The sequence below is a fragment of the Carassius carassius genome, chromosome 42, assembly GCF_963082965.1.
Source record: "Carassius carassius chromosome 42, fCarCar2.1, whole genome shotgun sequence".
In the NCBI taxonomy this organism is placed as follows: domain Eukaryota; kingdom Metazoa; phylum Chordata; class Actinopteri; order Cypriniformes; family Cyprinidae; genus Carassius; species Carassius carassius.
In genome coordinates this window covers 12631143-12659034 of record NC_081796.1, presented here as the reverse complement: position 1 = coordinate 12659034, position 27892 = coordinate 12631143, and the positions used below count along the sequence as shown (strand labels likewise).

Genomic DNA, 27892 nt, shown 5'->3' with positions numbered 1-27892 from the left:
ACCAAATCTACGCCCTTGGACTTGGCAATACTGAGGTGATGTAAAAGAGGAAAGCAGGCATTTGGACCTAAGCACTGTGAGGGCAAGGGAGGGGGATACTAAAAATATTTTTTTGCTCAGTTTGCGTTAATTTTCTACTTACAACGTTTAGTATAGTATAAAACAGTTAATTTACAATACACAGCGTGGTTTTTAATCATATTTTTAGGGGGGACAACCCTCAGTCCTGTCCCCCTCCTGACCGACCCCCTGGATTTCTGCCTGCGATCCATCCCTAATCAAACACACCTGAAAAATCTACCTCAAATCTCCAGGATTGCCTGAAAAGTTCAGGCAGGTGTGAATGGAACTAAACTTTGTAGTGACATATGTGATTGCTATCTGAAGCTCCGCTGTAGTTTGAAGCAGTAATCCACTCCTTAGTTTATAACCGTCCTCTTTTCTCAACGCAGCTGATGCTGCAGCGGCACTGTGTGTGCACTCACTGTGCAGACGGTGAAGCGCGCACGGTATTGAGAGGACTCGGCAGTAGGGGGACCTCCGAGTCCTATCCACCGCTAAACGGGCTTTAATTCCGTTCACACTGCGAGACCCCGTCAAAATTCCACCGCTGAGATCCACGCAACCTGCACTGTCACGGATTTAATGTTTTTAACGGGCTGTTTTCCCGACATCACTGTGTTTATCTGCGCCGTGCAACTCTCGAGGTAAGGAGCGTTCACATAAGTGACAGCTAGGTTCATGCAATTGTTGGACGCGATGTGTGCTTTGCTTGGCTCGCGCGCTGGGCTGGACGCAGGCTACAGCAAGGAAGATTTCCAGTACGTAGATTAAAGCACAATTCAGTGGTGTCATTATGTGTTATTGTCTCATCTCTCACTGTTTCATCTGGTGGGAAACGGTTTAATTCTCAACATGTCACTGCAATCGATCCTACTTACGGCTGCGGGGAATTTGAACCGGACTCAAGTGACCATAAGGAGCGCCAGTGAACTGTTGATTGTGAGACTGTTTCCGTCTCATCGTTTAATTTTTAGACGTAGAACGAGGGATATTATTTTAGACAGACAGACTTTAAAGTGTTTTATAGATCTACGCTTTTGGAGATAGGGACGCGGAAAGGAAGAAGTTATTACACACGCATTAAATGCGAGTGGACAGGCAAAACACGTCATAATAAATAAATAGTTATGTTTCTACAACAATATTGACGTAATTTAGTGTTGCATCCTAGTGCGTTAACTGCGCTGGCATCCCCGCGGAAAGGTTCTGTTACTCTTTCATTTTATAATGAGACACGTTTTAGAGTTAGACTCAATGTTAAGCAATGTTTGTAACTATTGCAAAATTAATATATAAAACAATCCTATAAAAACCTGTTTATATGACCATATTCGATTAAAATATAAGACAATGTATGATTTTTTTTAAAAAATTTTTATATAAGGTATGAATGACCTTATAATTTAAGGCAACATTTATATTCAACAAGTCAATTTATAAACAATGTGCATAGTTTTTTACCTTAAAATATTTTGTTTTACTATCATGGTATGGAGATTCCATTCGATGTTTCCTGCAAATATATATATATATATATTATAATGTCCTGACCCTAGCCATAACCCTTACACAATTAATTTAGTATTTTAACTTTTTTTATTAAGTCATTTGAGCTTCACACTGTCAGTTTTTGAAAAATGTATAAATATTATGATTTGTAATGCACCCCTTGAATGGCCGTCTGCACTATATCTTGCTTTAATTATTATATATATTTTTTTAATAATTTTTTTTATTAATGAATAAATACAGGACTGACATCCGTACTCTACTGCTGTCTGAACGTGGTCTAAGTTGTTTTCCTAATGGAGACTTTTGGCTGCTCCCTTACATTAGGTTCCCATTTACACTATTAACAGTCATTTTATTCAAATCATAGAGCTGTATGTGTGTGTTCTTGTAAGAGAGTGATTCTTCTACCTCCACAGATCACACTGCTGCAAATTCTTCATTTCTAGGCTGCTTGCATGTCTGTAGCGGCCAGGCTGACCATCACACTCTTTCTCCTCAGTACTTAATCTGTCAGCCAAAACACATTGAGCATTAATCAAATCTTTCCACTCTCATTAAGTATGAGTGTTATTAGGTGGCCAGTTCAGTGCTATTGAATGTACTAAGATATGATATGTTTCATAATGATGATGATGAAAGATGTTCTGAGAACTAAAGATATTTCATATTTAAAATCTTTTATTTTTAATCTAAGAGCTGTGCACTTATCTGTCTGTCTGTCTGTCTGTCTGTCTGTCTGTCTGTCTATCTATCTATCTATCTATCTATCTATCTATCTATGTAGCGAGAGATCAGATCATCAATAATGAATGTTTTTCAGATTGGTGCATCTCTGTGGCACATGGCAGAAATGAGACTCTCTGAATAATAAACCAAACTTGCAAAATATTTTTTTTTTTTTTTTTTTTTTACCTTGGTACGTTTTCAAATTAGTGTGTCAACATCTTTAGTAAAAGAAAAGAAAGTAGTAAATAAAATCTATAGCACTAACTACAGCCAAAATAGTTTCAGAAAACCTGTTATTAAGTATTATACATTCATAAGTAGCATTAAAAAAAGGGTGTAAGATTGACTTTGAAATAATTTTCCCTCAGAAATGGCTAACAAATAATTACAAAGAAATGTCCACATTGAATGAAACATAAAAAATAGAACTAGAAAGACTGAACTAGTAATTTCCTAAAGTAAAACATACTCCAGTAATCTTTATTTGCAAAATGTGTGTTTTTTTTAAAGTGTAGTATTGAATAAGTGTAACTGTGTGTGTGTAGACCTGTGCCTTGTGATTGTTCTTCATCTTCACAAAGCCTGCAACTACAGTGATAGCCGTTCCTGTACTTTAGTCTCTGCTTAGCCCCTGCCTTAGGGCAGATCTCATACAAGCCCCTCTGCTGTAGTGTGCACTTCAAATGAGAAGTGTGCACTTCATGGGTGGTACATTCGTACACTAATCATCCTTTTCAGTACAGTATCAAATCAGAAGTGTATAGTTGTTTATCACAGCTGAGAAATACATTTCAGTCCTGTAGGACCCTGCAGCTGAGCTCTGGAGCCATAATGACACTGGCGGTCAGGAACCTCTCTCAGTGTTCCCAGATACTTTTTTTCCTTCAGCGTTCTCTTCTGCTGCCCGAGGGAGGCCATCTGAGTAGCCATCAGTCTCTTATTTCAGAATTATGGAGGAGAATTTGGAAAAGGTGGAATAAAGGACAAGTGAGGCTTTGAATGCTGAGGCCAAGAACTCACTGATGTGAATTAGAATCACCCTTTTTGGACTTTTATTAGACAGGAACGTGAAAGGTTACGGGAAAAGATTTAGGAGAAAGAGTAGGAACAAAATCAGTATGTATGTGATGTAGAAGTGTTCACGTTGAGGGCTGGCAGGGGGATCCCAGAACCCTAGAAGAACCAAAAAAATAAATTTGGGAAACCCAGTAAGTTTTGTTTCACTGAAAGAAGAAAAAATGCCCTGACATAAATTTAATTAGTGAAACGTTTCACTAGTGTTTAAAATAGTGTGGCCATATGCGCGATTCAAACGGGACACATCCTGGCCAGGATTTTAATATTGCCTAAAACATCCAAAGCAGTTTGACCAATAACATGCAGGTATTGGAAATAATCGACCAATTGTTGGGCCGTGCATGAGAAAGTGAGATCTACAGGGAACGATCAGAGCGATGCAAATATATGCACGTGTTTGTTCGTTCGAAAAAAGACACCAAAGTAGATGCGAGAGCGATTTGAAAGCATAAGGAGCCATCTGCTCTGGTCTCTATAGCTCTCATGAATGTCACACAACGATCGACCTACAAGCAGCAAAAACCTGGATATTTTAGTCAGTATTAAAACCTAGTTTAAAAAGTGTTTTTGATGGAATTGTTTAAATCATCATTTAGCTTCCAATTCTATATGTACTGCTCAAAGATATCTATCTAGCTTATGTTTATATAAAACAATGAAAACAATGTACAGTGTAATGAGGTTTGGGTAACACTTAAGGGAAAATGTAACTTGTTGCTTATTAGAATGCCTATTAATATTGGCTGTTTATTAGTACTTATGAACACTTATGAACGAGTTTATTGAGGGAAAACTCTTAATTAATAGTGAGTGTGCTCCCTAATCTAAAGTGTTACTGAAATTGGTCAAGGTAATAGGGTTGATCAATATTGAATGTAATATACTGATGCAGAACTATAGTTACTTTTTTGTTGTGCCAGTCATTTTAATGTCATTTAGGGGGAAAAATAGTAGAATATTTTTCATATTAATGATAATTTAAAAATCTTTTGTCCTCAAGAATCATGATTTGAAACTAAATCGAACTGAATAAATTTTCCCCCTCCCTAAAGTCACATAACATACAAGCATACTAGTATAGCATTTTTATGTATTGTCATTACACTATAGTGTACATGAATTATATGTTCAATTAAGGTGGAAATGCTAAGTAACATAACACAACAAGAACATTTGATATTTAGTTTTTTTTTTTTTTTTTTTACTCTGGCTCCATTTCTTAAAACTCTACACACAAAACCACAAAACACACACACACAACATGCAAAACATTACACTATATTGCAAAAGCAAACACTCCATTCAAAACTAAACTCTTCTAAAATATATATATATTTAGAGTAGTGACTAAATAATTAGCTATACACTCCAAACTACACACAGATGTGAAAATGCATACATGCATATGCACATACAGTGTACACCGTATATATAGTATGTATGTACAGCTGATGAATTACACAGTTAATTTAATCAATACTGAACTGACTTGAGCTGTATAATGACATTATTGACTTGTTAGAGCTGCTTTACAACAGAAGTTGAATTTGATACTATTGTGAAGCTGCTGTGAAACAATATTGTATAAAGCGCTTTAGAAATAAAGTTGACTTTCTGACTTGGCTAGTATGCATATTCATTGTGCATATGTCTGTGTGTGTATATATGTATTGTACATGTACGTGAGCTTAAAGTTTTGCAGACTTGGTAAAGATTAGGTATATGAGTGAATTGTTGTACTGAGTTGGCCTCAAGTCCCACTTTTAATGTCTAAGCAATTTTTAAAACTGTAATCTGCTGGAGCAGAATTTTGAACCAATGAGATCTCACTGTGGGCGGAGCTACCCAGCAGACAGAAATAGAAACCAAGTAACGGACAAAATGACATGGCTAAACTAAAAATTCAATTTTTTTTTGTTGAAGACGTGGCCAGACGAGTATAGTACACATGCAATGATGTGAGTGACCCAGGTTCGTGTACATGGTGTACATTTGTAGGGACATTTAAATGTCAGAGCAGTGAAGCATATGTTTGCAGTGGTACAGTAGGTGAAGGTCATTTATGTTTGTGTATATTATTGTAATAATGATGAACATTGGTAATGCTTTTATGTTTGTGTGTGTGCTTCATTCATCTTCGTTTATCAGCATCACTGAGCATACAGTACATCCTTTAAGCAAGCCAGTGGTTATATTTATGATGTGTGTGTGTGTGTGTGTGTGTAGAGTGTAGTGTGTAACGGAATGTAAACGGACAGTAATAACTTGGAGAAGTCAGACATGCACTGCCATCAGTTCACTTCAGTGGACTCACTGGGCGCTAATGAATGTGATTTTACACACATGACTACTTTGAAATTCACTGACATGACTCTCCATTGTCAGCCTCACAGCCCTGATCTGTCATCATACCGCAAAACATACACAATCAAACATAACAAGAGAGAGTGACCTTAAAAAGAAGAAGAAAAAAAGGACAGGGAATGATATAAAGTTTACAATTTAAAAAAAAGAGATGGAGAGAGAAAGACTGAGCGTGAGAGAGAACAAAGGCATGATTATTTAGTTTCAGGGTTTTGTTTGAAAAATAAAAAAATGTTTTAGACTGTCAGATTCAGTCTGTTGCCCAGAGACTTCCTGAAGAACAGTTGATTTTTATGCTACCTCATGTTGTCTTTAACTTTTCCTTGCATAACGGGAGGAATAGTTAATAGAAAGTTATTAGGAAAAATATATGCGCGTTCATGTCTTCCATGATATTAAAAAGAACTGGGAGATGTCAAGTATCATAAAACTAGTCCATACGACTTGTGACATAACTACTTTTTTTTGTTTTGTTTTTTAAACACATTGTGTTAGCTTTGTGGTCTGCATGCAAACATACAGCATGATCAGTATTGTCCGATTCTCAACCAGATGATTCTTATGAAGTTATTGGTTTTAGGTTGTTTTTAGTTAGTCAACGATATAAAAAGCAATCATTGTTGTCCAATTCATGAACAAAATACTTTTATACACTGGTTCTTTTGCAATCGTTCAAAAAGACTCTGACTCGAAAATCAGAGGCAGTCTTGATGAATCCTTTACTGAATGAATATCAATATTATTACTTACTTACTGTCAGTCAGTACCAGTTATAGTACCAGTTCTCATTTATACATGAATGAAAAAAAATGCAGTATTGCCTTATGAAAGATCTGAAATTGTTGAAAATTGGGGCGTTGAGGATTTCATAACTGCTGTATCATATAACATATACTTTTTAAGGTGGCTTGTGACTGTCCCATATACTGCCAAGTAACTTACACTATCAAGGTACAGACATCATCAGAATAGTCCATCTGCCATCAGTGGTTCAACCATAACATTATGAACCGATGAGGATACTTTTTGTACACAAAGAAAGCAAAATTTTCATTTTGGGGTGGAGTATCCCTTTAAGTGAGACAAACCAGTGTCCTCAGGCAGCCAATCAAAATGTGCAAGAACTGGTCGTCTCCCATACAAAAAGTATAGGCAGTATTATTCAATCAGATCAAAGAAAAAAGTGACAGCATGTTAAAGATGACAAGCTGATGAGCTGAAAAGATATTTCAGTCCAGCTGAACAGTCAGCAGTGTCTGCTTGCTTCAGCTCAGCTCTTCTGTGTATATGAGAGAAAGAGAAAGAGAGTATTGTCAAGCTGCACATTGTTAATTTGCAGTTTGCATCTTTAAAAAGTGGTGCGCTCTCTTGATGCAGCTTTGTGGGTTGATGTCATACTACGGTAATTCCCACAATCTCTTAAGGTATTTTTCTCTGTAAGTGGGAAAGTACAGTTTATGTGAGATACTCAGATAAATTAAATAACTGACGAAGTGGAGGTGCTCTTCTCTGACTCATTCTTCCGTAGCCCTGTGAGAACTCCTAGAGAGGCACATCACAACAGGTTGTGTGTTATGTGTGAAGCAGGGCAGAAACAAAGGATAGAGTCAGAGTTCAAAAGCAACATACTTTAAATCTGATGTAACTCTGGTTCATCTCTTTTGCATTGTCCTGTTTTAATTTTTTATTTATTTATTTTTAATAAGAAAATGTTATTAAATATTTTTAAAGAACACCTCTCAAACACTTGAAATGTACAGGATGTAATAATAAAACTGCAGTAATAAAACTTTAAAATAAAGTTCTTCTTAACTGCTATTATCTTCTTATTTTCTAACTTATTTTCTAATAGATTTAAGAATATTTTGTATTCCCAAAAACATTGGAGAACTCGAGAATTGCACTTTAAAATGTTCTTACAAACTTAGAATTTGAAAATTTAAGAAATGTCTTGTTTCTTAAGATTTTCTTGAATTCGGCCCCTCTACAATTTAATTACAAAAATCTTTTAGTCAAGGACCTTCTACAGGCCTTAGAAAAATCTTGAAGGAACGTAAAAAAAAAAAAAAAACACACTCTATTGTAACGTACAAAAACATTGTTACCAAAAAAAAAAGAAAAGAAAAGACAATTAGTGCCATTTGGTGCAGAACCTAGATTCGTTTATAATTTCTGATGCATTTTCAATAAAACAGAATATGGAGGTAGTCTCTTTTGAAGTGTTCCAATGTGTACCACATAGCAACAGCCTAGCAACCTAGTTTGTTTTTGTGAAAAGTGGGGACATCCCATAGGCGTAATGGTTTTTATACTGTACAAACTGTATATTCTATCCCCCTTCACCAACCCTACACCTAAACCTAACCTTCACAGGAAACTTTGTGCATTTTTTCTTTCTCAAAAAAACTAATTCTGTATCATTTATAAGCGTTTTGAAAAATGGGGACATGGCTTATGTCCTCATAAGTCACCCTCTCCTTGTAATACCTGTGTCATACCCATGTCATTATACAGAGTTGTGTCCTGATATGTCACAAAAACAAGAACACACACACACACACATCATTTATATGCATACATGCACTGTAAATAATTACATGCTGATCAGGACAGATCAAATACATGATATACGTGTATTCAAAATTGCTTGGGTTGTTAATTGAGTTCATATAGCTTGACTGGCAGCATATGGCAGTTTCAGTCTCTGAAAACACATGCTGATAAATATGTGGTCTGTAAGTTTTCTCTGAATTACTGTGGAGCCATATGGAAAAAATTCTCAAATATCACCATTATTACTCATGCTTGACCTGGCAAATATGTGGGTTTACATGTGTGTTTAATAATATGTTGTATCCAGAGGTTATCTAGATGGACATAAGCAACATGGCTTGTGTTTTAGTTTAGTTACTCAGCTATGAAAAACCTAGATATTTTGTACATGATACTGATAAAAGAGTTTTACCTCATGCTGTGATGTTTATTAGGACCCTGTCTCCCCCTGCTCTACCATTCCATCCCTTTCTCTATCCTGTATTTTTCTCAAAAATCCCTTGAGAAGAAACAAAATTGATTTTTTTTGCCTTGTTACTGATAGACTTGGCCTGTTGGTCAGAGAAAAAGAGAGTGAAAGAGGGACAGTGAAGAAAGAAAAAGACGGAGAGAGAAAGTCAGCATCATAAGACATTAAGCAGAGAGCAGACTTAAATGTATAGTTTACACAAAAATGACAATTCTGTCATTTATTCTCTCATGTAACAAGAAACTTGTATTATTTTATTTATATAGTGTATAAATTGGTACATGTGCAGTTATTTATAGTTTTTGACAAAACATGTGTTAAAGTCTGCTTTTGCATTGTAATTTTGGTGAATTCCTATATTTTATAGTCCCCATCCAATTTCATTATATAGAAAAGAGCAGCATGGACATTCTGCTAAATCCTCTCCTTTTGTGTTCAACAAAAGAAAATCATACATGTCTGGGAAGACAAAGGTTATTAGCTGATAACAGAGTTTTGGATGAACTATAAAGACTTAAGACTTAAAAGCTATCATCTAACATCTGTAGGGTTTTGTGTTTTTGTGGCTACAGGCATTCAGAATCAGTTTGATTTATAATCCCACACAGATAAAACTATAATGCTGGCATTCATTCTCCAGCGGTGGATAGCAGGACAACCTATGTTTTAAAAGGTCTATTCATTCCTCTGACATAAACAATGAATATAAATGTTAAACATTTCTGTTACCCATGCCACAGTCAGAATAAATTGAAGACAGAGTGCCAGTTATAGACTGAATTTAAGAAACATTTCATGTGGACAGAATAGTGGGCAATAAAAATGTTAAGGAGGGGTGGATGAGAAATGCTCACTATATACTTGTGGCTTTCCGACATGCTGGGGTCGTAAGAGTCTGACAAATTTAATTTCACAGCCTGCAGAACACATAAATGTGCATGCATGCACACACATAGATGCAAGCAAACTGTAAGCATACTGACATTTAAATGGACTGTTCTAGCATGAGTAGTCCCTGCATCTCCATGAAACCAACTAACTCAAGCATTACAAGAGAAAGAAAAAGAAGGCATCTAGGTTATATGAACTGCTTTTGCACTTATAATGAGTGACCCTTACAATAATATAGTGTGTTGGTAACAGTACAGTTATGATGTCTGTCTGTAAGTACTGTAAATATTTTGTACATACTGCTCCAATGTATTTCAAAGAAATCTGTGCTGTTCTCATAGTACATTTTCAAAAAAATTATAGTATTGCCAGTTTGTAAGTGCTCTGTTAAAGGGGCCTTGAAATGCAGTTTTAGATTTGTATATGTTTCACATGTTTAGAATATGAAGTTTTTTTGTTTTTCATCAATAACGATCCAATATTTGTTAAAATGACAAATTTCCATCCTCATTTTAACTCTCTGTGAAAAACACTCAACTTCAATGAGCATTACATTTTGCAGAAATGGAAGTAAAGGCCCAGTGCCCATCGCACCATTTCTACACCCTCGTTTGCAGCATGTTATGTGTTTTGTCAAAACGTGCGGTTTGTTGCGTATTCTTCTGAGAAAGTGAAACAACACAACCACAATGACCGCAACAGTCTTTTTCAGCATGGTAATTGCTTTTGTTTAATTAATTGCTTAATTTTTGGTATAAACCTGCAGTTTCACCTACTAATAAAGGTGATTTGATTTGATTTGAAAAGCATTCTTATTACTTGTATTACAAAAGGTGCTATATGTATGCAGGTTTTTTGCGGATTTCAAACTTTTTACAAAATTTATACTTCTGCGTAAAACCTATGCCGTGGTCTATGCATAGATGCACACCCTATTCCGTAGCTTGACGTGCACCTCTCCAAAAATCTCCGAAAAACGCTGTGATTGGTCTGCTAGAACCCCTCCCTCTGTATGTGCTTGAGGTTTGTGTGTGTTTATGTGCACTTTAATATATTTTAATGTTAAACCTTGTAATATAAAATAAAACAACGCATAGAACAAGTGTTTTATTATACTACATAGAATTATACATCAGTAGTTGTCCATGACAAACAATGTTGATCTGCCGTGGTACAAGTCCTTGTGGAGATTGAAAGAATGCCATCTTCGCCTGTTCCGTTGTTGTCTCCTTTTTGTAGTTTTAAATAATGATTTGATATTTATTTACCGCTGTCATGGCTATAATGCTTCTCCGACGAGCCACCTCTTCCTCGGCTTTTGCCATAGTACTGCGTGTTACACCAGCAACAAACTAGTGGTTTGCATGTGTACTGCATGTCAATGCGGACAGCGACACGGAAGTATAAATGATAACTGACTCATAGCCTACGGCGTAGGTCCGACACAGAAGTATAAATCAGCCTTTACTATGTAGCTGAACGTTTTAATGTATAGACTGTTTTATACATTTGTACGAAAAATGTAAAAAAAAAAGCATGATATTATAAAGACTGGAGAGATTTCTTTACAGATTTGCAAATAATTTTTATCATCTCGAAGGCTATCACTGATTGTCGATTTCAACATAGGTTGTCTAATATGTGTAATGGATTTTATATATATATATATATATATATATATATATATATTAGGGCTGTCATCATTATGCAATACATTTTACAACACTTAAAGCGTTAAAATAATTTAACACAGTTAAAATAACATTACTGAAGCACAATTTCTATTCTAACCCTTTAATCCAGTTGTGCTTCTCTGCTCGCGATCAGATTATTTTAAGCTGCTAAACTCCAGGAAAGTTTTCAGTCCAATGATCCAGGAAGCGAATGCATTCACACAATCCGTCAAAAACAGCTCTAATGTAAAGGAAACCAGGATGATTATATCAGGTAATGCAGAGAGAAAATAGAAATAAAAAATATAAATATCTTAGTTTATAATTGTATAATTTTCTTTCATAAATCCTATTTTTTGGTTACTGGTAGAATAATAATAATAATAATATATATATATATATATATATATATATATATATATATATATATATATATATATATATATATATATATATATATATATATATAATTATTATTATTTTTTTTTTTTAACTCAATATATGTTTTTTCCTCACTTTTTTCCTGTTGAAATTATCTGTGAACCTTTGGTTTTCCAGGAGGCCTGTTTGAAACCCCATTAGGTGTTTATTGATGTTGTGAATGTGCAGGTGTGTGTAATTGTGCTGACATTTACTTAATTCCTGTTTGCTGAGGATTTCCTACTGTGCTGTAAATTTGGCGGTAGCTCTGTCACTCAATCCCTCCAGCCCCCATCCCTCTCACACACACACACGCACACACACACCTCACGATCATCATCATCATCATCATCATCATCAAACTAACTCTCAAACCAGTGGGGTTTAGTTTGTTTTATTTTTTTGTCTACCAAATGTTTCCATTCTCAAAGAAGAGTGTTAACATATGGCATGGGAATGTGTAAACAACTTCTTGTGGTGCCAAACACTAAATGACTTAAATCTGTTGAATTTGGCAGCCTATTTCCGACTAGTGTGGGAGAAAAATAAAAGTCAAAGCAAAAGACTTCAGAAAGTCAGAAATGTCTGGCAACATGCTTGGTTACATCCCAAAAAATACCAGTGCTTGCCAAGCAGCAAGAAAGCAGTGTAAGGTAGCTTTAGGTAAGTTTTAGACTTAGGTACAGTGTAAATGAAAGGCCATAATTCAGTAAGTAAGTTAATATGTACACTATGATTCAAATGTTTAGGGATGCATTGAATTGATCAAAAGTGCAAGTAAAGACATTTATAGAGTTATAAGATTTCTTTTTCAGATAAATGCTGTAGTTGTGAGCTTTCTATTTATCATGGTTTTTTTACAAAAAATATTAAGCAGCACAACTGTGCTCAAAACTGATAACAATAAAAAAAGTGTCTCAAGCAGCAAATCAGAATATTGGAGTGATTTCTGCAGGATAATTTTAACGCTGAAAATTCAGCTTTGCCATCACATAAATAATTACATTTTAAAATATATTAAAATAGAAAACAGTTATTTAAAATTGCACTAATATTTCAAAATATGAATGTTTTTATTGTATTTTTTATCAAATAAATGCAGTCTGGACGAGCTTAAGTGACTGCTTGAAAAAAAAAAATTGTAAGCGGTATGTAAAAAAGAAGAAAATATTTTTGGGAAGTCGTGGCCTAATGGTTAGACAGTCGGACTCCCAATCGAAAGGTTGTGAGTTCGAGTCCCGGGCCGGCAGGAATTGTGGGTGGGGTGGGTGCATGTACAGTTCTCTCTCCACCTTCAGTACCACGACTTAGGTGCCCTTGAGCAAGGCATTGAACCCCCAACTGCTCCCCGGGCGCCGCAGCATAAATGGCTGCCCACTGCTCTGGGTGTGTGTTCACAGTGTGTGTGTGTGTGTTCACTGCTCTGTGTGTGTGCACTTCGGATGGGTTAAATGCAGAGCACAAATTCTGAGTATGGGTCACCATACTTGGCTGAATGTCACTTCACTTCACTTCACTTCAAAAGAAGACCAATCGCAATTCAGTATGCAAATATTATGCTAACATTATTGCCAGTGTAGGGAAAGGTTACTTTGGAAATAGAATAGGTTACAGATTAAGTTAATTTAAATATTTAATTTAAATTAAAATAGTTTAACTATTTCAATTACTTTATTACAGTAGTAACTGATTATGTTTGATTACTTTTCTAAATGTCTAATGAATGTTTTCAAAAGTTAATCATTTTTAAATGTTTAAGCCAGGCAGTGTTAACTTTACAGTCATACTCAACACTGATTACTGTCAGACTTTTGAAATCCTTCTTCACTTGAATTACCACCAAACCAAAATCAGATTAGAACCAAAATCAGACTTTTTACTTGAAGATCTCCGAGGTTAAAATAATAATGTATAGTTCAATAGTTATGATACTGTTTTTGAAATCATATCCTTGCTATGACATGAAACCCTGGAATCGAACAATTTTTTCGGAAAAACGTGGATTTTTTTTTTTAATCTTTAAAAATCAAATCTGTTAATCATATCTGCGTGTGTGAAAATATTCAGAAGTAGCCCCCTTAGTAATCGTTAAGTAACTGTAGTTTAACTACACTTTTTTTTTCCTCAGTGACCACCATAACAGATTACAGTTAGATTTATTTTGTAATAAAATTAAATAATTCGGTAAAACTTTATTTTAAAGTGTACGTTTTACACATGCTACATAAACCACCTTAATATATTAACAATTGATTACGCATAATTACATTAAAAAAGTAAATCTAATCCAAACCCTAAGTACTCTTAACCCCATTATAAGAACATGTAGTTAATTAATATTACTCAGCACTTACGTATAATTACACTGTAACAAGGACACCTTAAAATAAAGTGTAACCTGTAATTTCATTTTAACTAGTTACAGTTTCACTGATTATTGCGTTGAGTAGGTTTTTCTTTTCTATTGCACTTGCTGGCACTGACCTAGTCTGACTCTTGAACGTCCCGCTCTCTCTGACTTTTTCTGGCACTATTACAACAAAGCAATAATGTGTTCATTCAAAAACAGGGCATTAGGGACCCATCAGACCGTGTCTGAGTGCCTGTGTGCCAATGTGATGTAAGAGGTCAAATTTCAGAGCTTTATTGACAAGCACTCTGGGGGAAACGGCACAAACTAGAAAATGATTGGGAAGCTGAATGAAGATGAATGATTAGAAGCGCGTGAAACAGATGGAAGGAGATGATGCAGAGAAATAGCGAGAGATTGAAATGGCATTCAGGTGAAAAGGGTTTATAGAGGTTTGAAAGTTTAATGTGAATGTCTGTCATGACTTTCTCCCTGAATCTCTCCTCTCCTCCTCAAGTGTTCTTATTTCGCCACTACCTATGAAAAATGAAGTTATTTATTGTGCATTTGCATTTCATCATGGGTTTCTGTGTCTTATAATAAGGTGGTAACAGATTTAGCCAATCAGCTGAATGTGTTTTATCCATGACAGCCAGAGCACAGAGGGGACTTGTGTCTGACAGATGGCGGTGTTGTGTGTGTGTGTGCGGGTATGCATGTTCACACTTTGCATGTGTCGTGGGATGAATGTCGAAGCTTTGACTGTGTTTGTGAGCATATTTTTATTTGTTTGTATTTACACATGCATATGGGTTTACACTGTATCTTTCTGTCTCAACTAGCAGACCTGTGTGTAAGTGTGTGTGTGTTGGCTCCAGTTCCATAAAGGCCAGGAGGTTCATGCGTAAAGGCTATATCACAGTGTGTTTTTCAGAGCAGCCGTTGACCAGCCTGCACTCCCCACATCCCAGCAGGTCAGTGCCTCTGCCCTCTGCACACACCAGCCAGTCAACAGACCACTCGACTGCAAGTATACCATGAAATGAAGTCTGAAAATCAAGTCACTCTGGACTACAACACAGTTGTGACCATTTGTGACTAATAGTGTCCTCTCATCCATTAAATTCAGTTCATTCAGTTCATCCAATTCATGTTACTGAATATTAAGCGTCTTTTATACTAAACAATCCAAAGGTGACCGTGTCAAGGAAGCCAAACTCTATCAGGTGACAAAACAGTCAATCTTTTAAAAATGTGGCTAAACTCTGTATGCAAAGCCTGTTTTGCAGTGTTAAAAATAATAATTACAAATTCTACCTGTGTAAAGTCTGGTTCATGCCAACACAAACGTACGACTGACAGACTAAAAGAAAATGTAATTAGATTTCCTGACATACTCATACTTTTACATAACAATATTCATCTTGGTGTGATCAGGCCTTTAAACTTGTCACTATGATGTTAGGGATTGCAGTGACTTGCCTATTGTGGTTTACTTTTCTTTGCAGTTGCTAGAATGTTCTAGTTCTAGGTATTCTGAGTGGTTTTAGCATGTTGCTAAATGGTTTGCCAGGGTGTTTTGGCTGGTTGCTAGGTTGTTCTGGTCTGTAACTGCCTCAAAAGAGTTCCTCCCCAAGTCTCTTGATATCCCTCCTTTAATATCAGTCTGTGGGATTTATATTTATAGCCAGATATTTATTTCACTACAAAAAGAACACAAAGTGCTGCTTAGGGACTTCCAGGAACACTTTTGAGTTATCTGTTTTTGAACTAAAATGAGTCAGACTTCTACTTATCTATGTTTAGAGAACTGCTTCACTGCGGAACTGTTTATTTTATAATGAGGCAGATAAAAGAGAGGAGCTGGAAATTACTGGGGTACATTGAGTATAAAATGTTTTTATTTATTTATTGTACTTTAAAGCTCTAACATCCGTTTCAACTTTTTCAAGAAAATCTGGTACATGAATGTAAATCTGCTGCTTGTTTGCTGTTATGTGGCAGCCATATTTGTCTTTCGCTCAGTATACACATACACACACACACACACACACACACACAAACACAGACCCACCAGATGACATTTCCCTTCTACAGATCTGTCTCTGACCCACTGACATGGATGATAAATAGTCCATAATACCCTGGACGCCAACTCCAAACACCACTTATCAAATGAGCTGCTAAAGAGTGAAATTAAATGTCCAAACATTAGGAGAAATGAAATCATCAACAGTTGGCATCAATTTGTGTGTTATCCAATCTGTCAGTTGTTTAATGAGGGCATGTGGATTATCATTTTTTAAAAGAGAATATGTTATCAAGATTATTGTACATATTTGTAAGAAAATAATGTTGTTTCATGGAAATGATATATATATATATATATATATATATATATATATATATATATATATATATATATATATATTCTTTCCATTCTTTCCATGAATATATATATATATATATATATATATATATATATATATATATATATATATTTGTATATATACTCACTCACTGGCCACGTTATTAGGTACACCTTGCTAGTAACGGGTTGGACTTCCTTTTGCCTTCAGAACTGCCTTAATTCTTTGTGGCATATATTCATCAAGGTGTTGGAAACATTCCTCAAAGATTTTGGTCCATATGGACATGATAGCATCACACAGTTGCTGCAGATTTGTTGGCTGCACATCCATGATGTGAATCTCCCTTTCCACCACATCCCAAAGTTGCTCTATTGGATTGAGATCTGGTGACTGTGGAGGCCATTTGAGTAAAGTGAACTAATTTTCATGTTCAAGAAACCAGTTTGAGATGATTTGAGCTTTGTGACATGGTGCATTATCCTGCTGGAAGTAGCCATCAGAAGACGGGTACATTGTAGTCATAAAGGGATGGACATGGTCAGCAACAATACTCAGGTAGGCCGTGGCATTTAAACTATGCTCAATTGGTGCTAAGGGGCCCAAAGTGTGCCAAGAAAATATCCCCCACACCATTACACCACCAGCAGCCTGAACCATTAAGACAAGGCAGCATGGATCCATGCTTTTATGTTCTTTACACCAAATTCTAACCCTACCATCTGAATGTCACAGCAGAAATCGAGACTCATCAGACCAGGCAACGTTTTTCCAACCTTCTATTGTCCAATTTTGGTGAGCCTCTGCGAATTGTAGCTTCTGTTTCCTGTTCTTAGCTGACAGGAGCGGCACCCAGTGTGGTCTTCTGCTGCTGTAGCCCATCTGCTTCAGGGTTTGACATGTTGTGCATTCAGAGATGGTATTCTGCATACCTTGGTTGTAACAAGTGGTTATTTGAGTTGTATGTATGTATAATTTTATTAAACAGATTTTTTTTTTTTTTAGTTGTTCAAAATTCAGCTTATTTCCAGGTTTAAATATTTTTTTTGTACCCCGTTGTATGTGAGGCATCTTTTGGCAGAGTGATTAACAGGCATTTACAAGATTCAGTGCTGGAGGATCATGATGTGATTACACACACACATACAGAACATCCTCAGAGAATGAGAGTTGACAGATAGGACATGGCTGTCATCCCACTGTCCTCACTGACTGCCTTTGTGTATGTATACATCAGAGACTAGATGAGATCAAGCTATTGTGTTTGTCTTTCTGAAGCGATTGTAGTATGGACTTGGACTACATTATGAATGGATCTAGGTTATGCAGAAACTCAATGCAGATGTTGGCAATGATAGAGCTTTGGTTGGCTGTGTAGTATGGAGCCAGATCAGCCTAAAAAATGTACAAAGCAGAATTCATAAATGCACAGCACAAATTACATTTACAAAATCCGATTTGTAAATTCAAAACAGTTCATAATTACACAAATAAAAGCATAAATATTTCCCCAAATGCATCTTACCTAAACACATTTAAAATGTATACACAAATATGTATAAATCAAGTTCTTGAATTATTTTCCATCACACATTTATGAATGATGTATTTATGGATTGTTGAATCTGCATTTGCAAATCGCCACTCATGGGTTGACTGCTTTGAATTTGTGTGCGCTATTTTTGAGACCTTCCTGACAGGTTAAGATTCATAAATATTTTTTTTTGGAGGATGTTCTGTTCAGCCAATTGCGGTGAGCTTTTAGTCCACCAATCAAATTCAAAGCAGTCAACACACGTGTGACGATTTGCAAATGCAGATTCAACAATCCATAAATACATGTAACATTATTCATAAATGTGTGATGGAAATTAATTCAAGAACTTTATATATTTATACAGATTTGTGTAAACATTTTACATATTAGGTAAGATGCTTTTGTGTGAGCATTTTGGGAAATATTTATGCTTTTACTTGTGTACTTGTGAATTATTTTGAATTTATGAATCAGATTTTTTTATTTAAATTATCCTGTGCATTTATAAATTTTATTTTGTAATTGTATTATTTTTTAGGCTGATCTGACTCCATTTGTAGATGACAAAACATGATTGTGTATGCATACAGCGGATGACTGTATGCGTGTGTGTGTGTGTTTGTGGAGGGCCATATTCATATCACATGTAAATCATATGCAAATTCCTGCAGAGTGAAGTCATGGTGTAAATCATTTCTCTCTCTCTCTCTCTCTCTCTCTCTCTCTCTCTGTGTGTGTGTGTTTGTATGTGTGTGTGTGGTGTTTTATTGTATCCTCACATCTAAAAACCACATATTAATATTTCTATACTTTAAATATAAATTATATATATATATATATATATATATATATATATATATATATATATATATATATATATATACATTACCAATCAAATGTTAGGAATAATTAAAAGGTTTTGAAAGAAGTCTCTTATGCTCACCCATGCAGCATTTATTTGATCAAAAATGGCATTGACAAAAGAATCTCAAAGGCAAATGAGATTAGATTACTATGGTTCCTTAAAGTAACTGATGAAACATCAAGACGTGCAAAGCCGAAAGATGTAGGCCAGAGTGCAGACTAATGGCACACTGATGGCTCTATGGCTGCTGACACACTGACTGTAGCTTTGAGTGACAGTTATGCAGCGATGACTCAGTACCTCTGTGCATTTTTTCCTCCTTTTTTCATCTGTTATTATTTACTTGTTTACTTTCAGAGAAAAGTTGCCCCTCAGGCAACAGTGCGTCTCCATCAGCAGTTATGAAAAACATACAAGTCTTCAGATACATGCACACACGCTCATACCCACATGGCAAGTGTGAAAGAGGTAATCGCATCAGTCTCCTTACATTTCTTCTCTGTAAAAGTCGATCCAACGTCAATGATCCAATTAGAGAGAGAGAGAGAGAGTAGATAAGATGCTAAAAGTAATAAGATGTAGGCTATACCTACGGCAGTTTCAGGCTCAAGAGAGTGTGGTTGTTGCCTAGAAGCACCCTTAACTGGCCTGCAACACTCGAAAGTGAGGTTTCAGCAGAAGCGTCCCAGCGCGATTGACACACTTGGAATGTATTAACGAACAGTAGTTAATCCATTTTGTAATCTAGTTTATAAAGAAGGGATGACTGCAGTGCGGTGAGCTGTAAACCAGCGGGAGACATTTTCAGGTCAGCGTCTCCTGCTGATAAGTGACTCTTTCTGTGTTCAGTGCTCTTGCCTGCACTGCCGCTTTACCCTAGTCCTCAGCATGTGGGGACCTGCTGAACGGGAAGCTCTGGAGCTTATCCAGGTCTTAATATCCTGTCTCTGATCTTCTTTTTTATATTTCTGCATTATTTTCTATTTCCAAAATTTCATTTTTATAGTGCCAACTCTTCCTTGTGATTTCTTTTCTTCTCGTACCCTAAAAGATGGATAATTGTTCATTCAATCAAGTAAATTTAAATAAATCTGCAGTGAGATAACAAAGAAACTGAACTGAATATGCACACTTCTCTATTATATATGCAAAACCCATTAACATGAGTAGGGTGTCTTAATATGCAGTATTATTACAAAGATAATATACAAAAACTGTAATTATGTAAACTGTAAACTAAAATAATCTAGTCTTAATTTTTAAAAGTTTTAATTAGTTTAAATAAAGGCATGTTTCACACACTTGCTGTTATTGTTAACTAAAATGATTCAATTTAATTTTTTTGCCTAAATTAAAAATGCCTTGGCAACTAACTGAAATAATAAGTTGAAGTTGAAGTACTAAAATGACAAAGCACATAACAAAATTGCTTAAATTAAAATGAAAAGTACATATAAAGCTAAAAGCTAATTCAGAATATTAATACATACTGTACTGTAGTATTTTAAAGTGTAAATTCTAAAACACTGAAATGAAGGTAGCACTTTATTTTACAGTCCTGTTCCCCATGTACATACTAAGTACTTATAATAATATATTAATTATAGTAATTATAGTAATTACAATAACTATGTAATAACTAGGTACTAACCCTGAACCTACCCCTAAACTTAACCCTACCCCATGTAGTTACCTTGTATTACAGAACTTTCAGAACAGAAATTCTTGTAAGTACACGTACTGTAAAATAAAGTGCAACCGAAATGAACATAAATGATATAATATAATATAATATAATATAATATAATATAATATAATATAATATAATATAATATAATATAATATAATATAATATAATATATCATAAAAACACTAATATTTACCTTCATATGTTTTCACAAAAATCCCTTGATACATTAGAAGTCAGTAAGAGTGGGGACACAAACGATTAATTAAATCAGAGTTTGAAACAGACTATCTGAAATTATTTATAGAATTATTTGAACTTTGAACACTTTTGGCTGTTTATGTTAAAGCAACATTGTGAATATTATTTTAAAATCATTCTAATTTAGCCAGTTAATTTTAAAATAAAAAGGGCATGTTATAAACATTTCCGTTCAAATCACTCCAAATTAATGTGTTGTGAAGTGCTGAATGCTAAATGTATAGTTGTTTAATAAAACATGATGCCAGGTGACTCATAAATGTTGCATACTGAATCATACATGCGCACACACAGTCTCTAACCTTTCCCCTCATGATATTTAGTGATCAGTATGGTTAAGTTCAGATTAAAGGTCATGCTGCCGTCTCTTCCGGCTTCACACACGCTTCTGAAGGATTGCATGAAATGCGGTATAATGTTTATCAGCATTATATATACAAATAATTTAATATCATATTAAGATGCATCAAAACAATGCTCGCATACAAATCAGCAATCATCTGATGAAGAATATTTAATGGGCCAATCATCCATCGTGAGGCAGGGCTGCTATTATTGCTGCAACCCTGTCTTTGTGATGAGATACAGCAATTACTTTAATAAATCTGGACAGCTTAACCTCATTGGAATATCACATAGACTAGCTGTCCACTGGGATTTGGGTTTAGAGACCACCAAAGTGTGAGAATTACCATTACTGACCTGTTTTGATTGATAGTTCTGTTCTAATTTACAAGTGTAAGGCTGCAAGCACATTTGCATACATACACACAATGCTAAATGATTTAGCTGTAAGAGGCTCATCTAGTTAACCCTTTTCATTAATGAGCATATCTGTGTATTTACCCATTTACTCCTCATTTACTCATAACCTGGTGACATTTGAAAATATGTATGTGTGTGATCAATTTACAGATTTAATCCAGCAGCTCTAGATGTGTTGTGAAGGGAATTTGTGTGTTTTTATGGAATGTGTGAGGTCTAAAGTGTAACCAGTGCTGAACCACATAAACACACTGCAGCATATATATATATAAAGTGAAGTAAAGTGACATACAGCCAAGTATGGTGACCCATACTCGGAATTCGTGCTCCGCATTTAACCCATCCAAAGTGCACACACACAGAGCAGATAACACACACACACACCGTGAACACACACCCGGAGCAGTGGGCAGCCATTTATGCTGCGGCGCCCGGGGAGCAGTTGGGGGTTCAGTGCCTTGCTCAAGGGCACCTAAGTCATGGTATTGAGAGAGCACTGTACATGCACTTCCCCCACCCACAATTCCTGCCGGCCCGAGACTCGAACTCACAACCCTTGGATTGCGAGTCTGACTCTCTAACCATTAGGCCACGACTTCCCCCAAAAAAATTAAAACTAAAAAAGAGGAGAGGGAGGCCGGACGGGATGCAATATATATATAAAACCCACATGGAAATAATCTATATAAACATATGTTTTAATATAGGTTTTGTTATAGGTTTTTAATATATGTGACATATATAAAGTTGGCCGTTTTCCTATGTACATGTATATATGTGTGCATATGTTTACCTATATATTATATAGAAATGTACATTATTTATTTACTTAAGAACAATCAAATAGTACAAGACAAAATAAAAAAACGACAAACCATTTTGTTATACATTTCTTTTCCACTATCTTCATTCAAGATAGAATTGACCTTGTAAATGATTCAGGAAAATGTGTAGACATCTTAGCTTTCCATCTCCTCTTACTTAATTGCCATAGTTAAATTCCATAACATGCCAAATACATGTGATACCAATTTCACGTGTTCGCACATACATAAGTTCTTGCATAATTTTTTTTAGTTAGTTCTTAGTTATTGCCTTGATAATAGAAAATATGAGCTAGGCATCATGTATGACAGTTGCCAAAGTGAGATATGAGCTACAAAATGACCAGATCCTGCCATGAGCTATATAGGAGACATATCTTGTATGTATAGGGCTTATATCTGGATATAAAGAAACAATACAGGAGACCTACACTCACCTAAATGAATATTAGGAACACCTGTTCACACCTGTTCAATTTCTCATTAATGCATTATCTCATTAATCTCATTATCTAATCAACCAATCACATAGCAGTTGCTTCAATGCATTTAGGGGTGTGGACCTGGTCAAGACAATCTCCTGAACTCCAAACTGAATGTCAGAATGGGAAAGAAAGGTGATTTAAGCAATTTTGAATGTGGCATGGTTGTTGGTGCTAGACGGGCCGGTCTGAGTATTTCACAATCTGCTCAGTTACTGGGATTTTCATGCACAACCATTTCTAGGGTTTACAAAGAAAGGTGTGAAAAGGGAAAAACATCCAGTATGCGGCAGTCCTGTGGGTGAAATTGCCTTGTTGATGCTAGAGGTCAGAGGAGAATGGGCCGACTGATTCAAGCTGATAGAAGAGCAACTTTGACTGAAATAACCACTTGTTACAACCGAGGTATGCAGCAAAGCATTTGTGAAGCCACAACACTTTAACTATCATTTTTGCATTATTGACACTGTTTTCCTAATGAATGTTGTTCAGTTGCTTTGACGCAATGTATTTTGTTTAAAGCGCTATATAAATAAAGGTGACAACACACACAACCTTGAGGCGGATTGGCTACAACAGCAGAAGACCCCACCGAGTACCACTCATCTCCACTACAAATAGGAAAAAGAGGCTACAATTTGCACAAGCTCACCAAAATTGGACAGTTGAAGACAGGAAAAATGTTGCCTGGTCTGATGAGTCTCGATTTCTGTTGAGACATTCAGATGGTCATAATGAGTCAGAATTTGGTGTAAACAGAATGAGAACATGGATCCATCATGCCTTGTTACCACTGTGCAGGCTGCTGGTGGTGGTGTAATGGTGTGGGGGATGTTTTCTTGGCACACTTTAGGCCCCTTAGTGCCAATTGGGCATCGTTTAAATGCCACGGCCTACCTGAGCATTGTTTCTGACCATGTCCATCCCTTTATGACCACCGTGTACCCATCCTCTGATGGCTACTTCCAGCAGGATAATGCACCATGTCACAAAGCTCGAATCATTTCAAATTGGTTTCTTGAACATGACAATGAGTTCACTTTACTCAAATGGCCCCCACAGTCACCAGATCTCAACCCAATAGAGCATCTTTGGGATGTAGTGGAACGGGAGCTTCATGCCCTGGATGTGCATCCCACAAATCTCCATCAACTGCAAGATGCTATCCTATCAATTTGGGCCAACATTTCTAAAGAATGCTTTCAGCACCTTGTTGAATCAATGCCATGTAGAATTAAGGCAGTTCTGAAGGCGAAAGGGGGTCAAACACAGTATTAGTATGGTGTTCCTAATAATCCTTTAGGTGAGTGTATATGGACTGTATATGCACATATATGCACCTCAATTTTGCCTATATGTGGCATATATATGCATATACTGTATGCAGCATATATATTATCATATATGCACATATATGCTGTATATATGTAGCATATATGTGCATATAAACTGCATATAGGTTTCATATATGCGCATATATCCTCATATAGGTTCTTTCCATGTGGGAAGAGAGAGAGAGAGAGAGAGAGAGGTCTAAATGTAAAATTTATGTATTTGAATATAATATAATAACATATAAAATTTTCATCAATTTGGAATACACAGTTTTAACATAAGCAAACTAATAAACATACACACTGTCTCTTTATAGCACTGTCCAGAACTATGTTCACATAAAGTAAATACAAATGGGCTGGTCCCTTTCACCATTGGAACAATGTGGGCCGCTGTTGAGCTCCTGAGGACAGCGTCACTCTCTGCCCCTTCTTAGTACAATCATATCCAACCTGTCTGCTGAAGCCATGCACTAAATCTCAATAGATCCATCTCACTTCAGGACTTAAAAAAGTCTAGAAATGCTGAAAATGCTGAATAATGCAGAACACATTTACAAGTTTAGGACTGAATCTGTTTTTTGTTTTTTTTATACAGTTCAATGTTTTCAAGTGGATTAATATTTTAGTGCGGCATTGGCTCACCTGCCCATACAGGAGGCGAGCTGTTTCATTTTTGTATGCCTGATTGTGCATCACATTAAGTTTATTTATATTTTAAATGCAATAGAAATATATAAGTCTTAAATTTGGACCTAGATCTATAAACAGTTTGTATGTATATATGATAGCTACTTGCATGTGTATTGTCCTTGTGCTACTTTCCATTCTCTCTCTTCCATCACTCATTCTCCTGTTTTTTACAATGGTTCAGACTGTGTATCTTCTCTCAGGCTAATTGACTAAAATGAAACCTTAATTAACTTGGTATTCTCCTGCCTCATTGTATTTATCTAGGCTTTTTTCCCTTTAACCCACAACTCTTACTCTTCATTTTTAATTGAGAAAGTTCACACAAGCCTTCAACTCATCTGTGTGCATTCCGAATGGAGTCAGTTGATTGGATAATGATTGATGTTGTAGACTGTAAAATATATATTGGTATTTATGGGTAAACTTCCCTGTGGGAAAAGTGGTTTATGTCATGGAGATCATATGTAATTAGAGGGCTTATATTGATCTCTAAGAGCAATTTAAAGCAGCTGTATGTGGTTTTACATATATTTGCGACCTTGGAGCAATCTACCGATAAGTGAGTGGAATTCATAAAAAGTCATAAATATATCGCTGTTGTGCAATTCATTTGTTACTGCCATAAAAGCAATCTACACTTGTGGAACTTCATACCCCCTCTCACCAAACTCGCCAAAAAGGCAAGATAGCATTGGTGGAGGTTTGAATGCAACAATGTCAGATTACCTCATGTCTCATTCACCGGTGAGAAAACATTACAGTACAAAGCACATGATATTCCAATAATAACTCTTTCCATTCTCGGTTGGTCTGCAATAGCATAATGGATGATGTATCATGTGTGCAGAGCAGAGGTATGTAAATACGTAAGTTGACAAGCAGGTAGGACAATCTGTTCTTGCCCTTGGACCGAGGGATATGATTGGATGAGGATTTCATGGTCCTACGCCTTCCACAGATAATATAAATACATTTAGACAATTTAATTTCGAGATTACTATCGGGATGTGAAGAGACTTTCAACCAGCATAACAAAACATGTTTTTGAACCAATCATACCCTGCCTTAAATCGTTATTTTTGAATTGATCTTTTGAGTGAATGATTCAAGGACTCAGTCACAAACATAGTCATTAGTTTTGTTCCTGGATGTGTTTAAATGAACTGTTTGAATAAATGATTCAAAGACACAATCATAAAGACAGTTACTTGTCACCACCTACTGGTAAAACCAAAGGTCTTTTAGTAATACTAAAATAAGCATTACTGAGTAAAAAATTATTTCAATAATGTTTGAGATCAAATCATACACTTATCTTTTGAATTTAAAAATAATATGCATTACAAAAAGCATTTATTTATTTATTGAAAATTTAATTTAATTAAAAAAAATTAATCCCCTGTTGAAAGGATCTAACTTTTGTATTTTAAATATCAGAAATGTTGAAGATATAGCTTAACAGTTAGCACACATACTCCTAACATTGACCTCTGGAACCCATGTGAATGATGTAAGTTTCCTTTTTTCAACTATTCCGCTTCTATACTACAACCCGAATTCCGGAAAAGTTGGGACGTTTTTTAAATTTTAATAAAATGAAAACTAAAGGAATTTCAAATCACAGGAGCCAATATTTTATTCACAATAGAACATAGATAACGTAGCAAATGTTTAAACTGAGAAATTTTACACTTTTATCCACTTAATTAGCTCATTTAAAATTTAATGCCTGCTACAGGTCTCAAAAAAGTTGGCACGGGGGCAACAAATGGCTAAAAAAGCAAGCAGTTTTGAAAAGATTCAGCTGGGAGAACATCTAGTTAATTGATATCAGGTCTGTAACATGATTAGCTATAAAAGCTTTGTCTTAGAGAAGCAGAGTCTCTCAGAAGTAAAGATGGGCAGAGGCTCTCCAATCTGTGAAAGACTGCGTAAAAAAATTGTGGAAAACTTTGCAATTTGACGTTGAGGAACATTGTTTTTAAAGGCTTTGCAAATCTCATCATCTACAGTGCATAACATCATCAAAAGATTCAGAGAAACTGGAGAAATCTCTGTGCGTAAGGGACAAGGCCGGAGACCTTTATTGGATGCCCGTGGTCTTCGGGCTCTCAGACGACACTGCATCACTCATCGGCATGATTGTGTCAATGACATTACTAAATGGGCCCAGGAATACTTTCAGAAACCACTGTCGGTAAACACAATCCACCGTGCCATCAGCAGATGCCAACTAAAGCTCTATCATGCAAAAAGGAAGCCATATGTGAACATGGTCCAGAAGCGCCGTCGTGTCCTGTGGGCCAAGGCTCATTTAAAATGGACTATTTCAAAGTGGAATAGTGTTTTATGGTCAGACGAGTCCAAATTTGACATTCTTGTTGGAAATCACGGACGCCGTGTCCTCCGGGCTAAAGAGGAGGGAGACCTTCCAGCATGTTATCAGCGTTCAGTTCAAAAGCCAGCATCTCTGATGGTATGGGGGTGCATAAGTGCATACGGTATGGGCAGCTTGCATGTTTTGGAAGGCTCTGTGAATGCTGAAAGGTATATAAAGGTTTTAGAGCAACATATGCTTCCCTCCAAACAACGTCTATTTCAGGGAAGTCCTTGTTTATTTCAGCAGGACAATGCAAAACCACATACTGCAGCTATAACAACAGCATGGCTTCGTCGTAGAAGAGTCCGGGTGCTAACCTGGCCTGCCTGCAGTCCAGATCTTTCACCTATAGAGAACATTTGGCGCATCATTAAACGAAAAATACGTCAAAGACGACCACGAACTCTTCAGCAGCTGGAAATCTATATAAGGCAAGAATGGGACCAAATTCCAACAGCAAAACTCCAGCAACTCATAGCCTCAATGCCCAGACATCTTCAAACTGTTTTGAAAAGAAAAGGAGATGCTACACCATGGTAAACATGCCCCGTCCCAACTATTTTGAGACCTGTAGCAGAAATCAAAATTGAAATGAGC

General features: G+C 36.0%; 1 protein-coding gene across 5 annotated transcripts in view; it reads left to right on the top strand.

Moving 5' to 3' along the window:
* The first annotated feature begins 483 nt into the window (after nt 1-483).
* Nucleotides 484-27892, top strand: part of LOC132123810 (disks large-associated protein 1-like) — a 183797-nt gene continuing 156388 nt past the window's right edge. For all 5 annotated transcript variants that reach the window (XM_059534485.1, XM_059534486.1, XM_059534487.1 and 2 more), the window contains exon 1: nt 484-707. The gene's annotated coding sequence lies outside the window, so the exon portion shown is untranslated. The remainder of the gene's footprint in view (nt 708-27892) is intronic.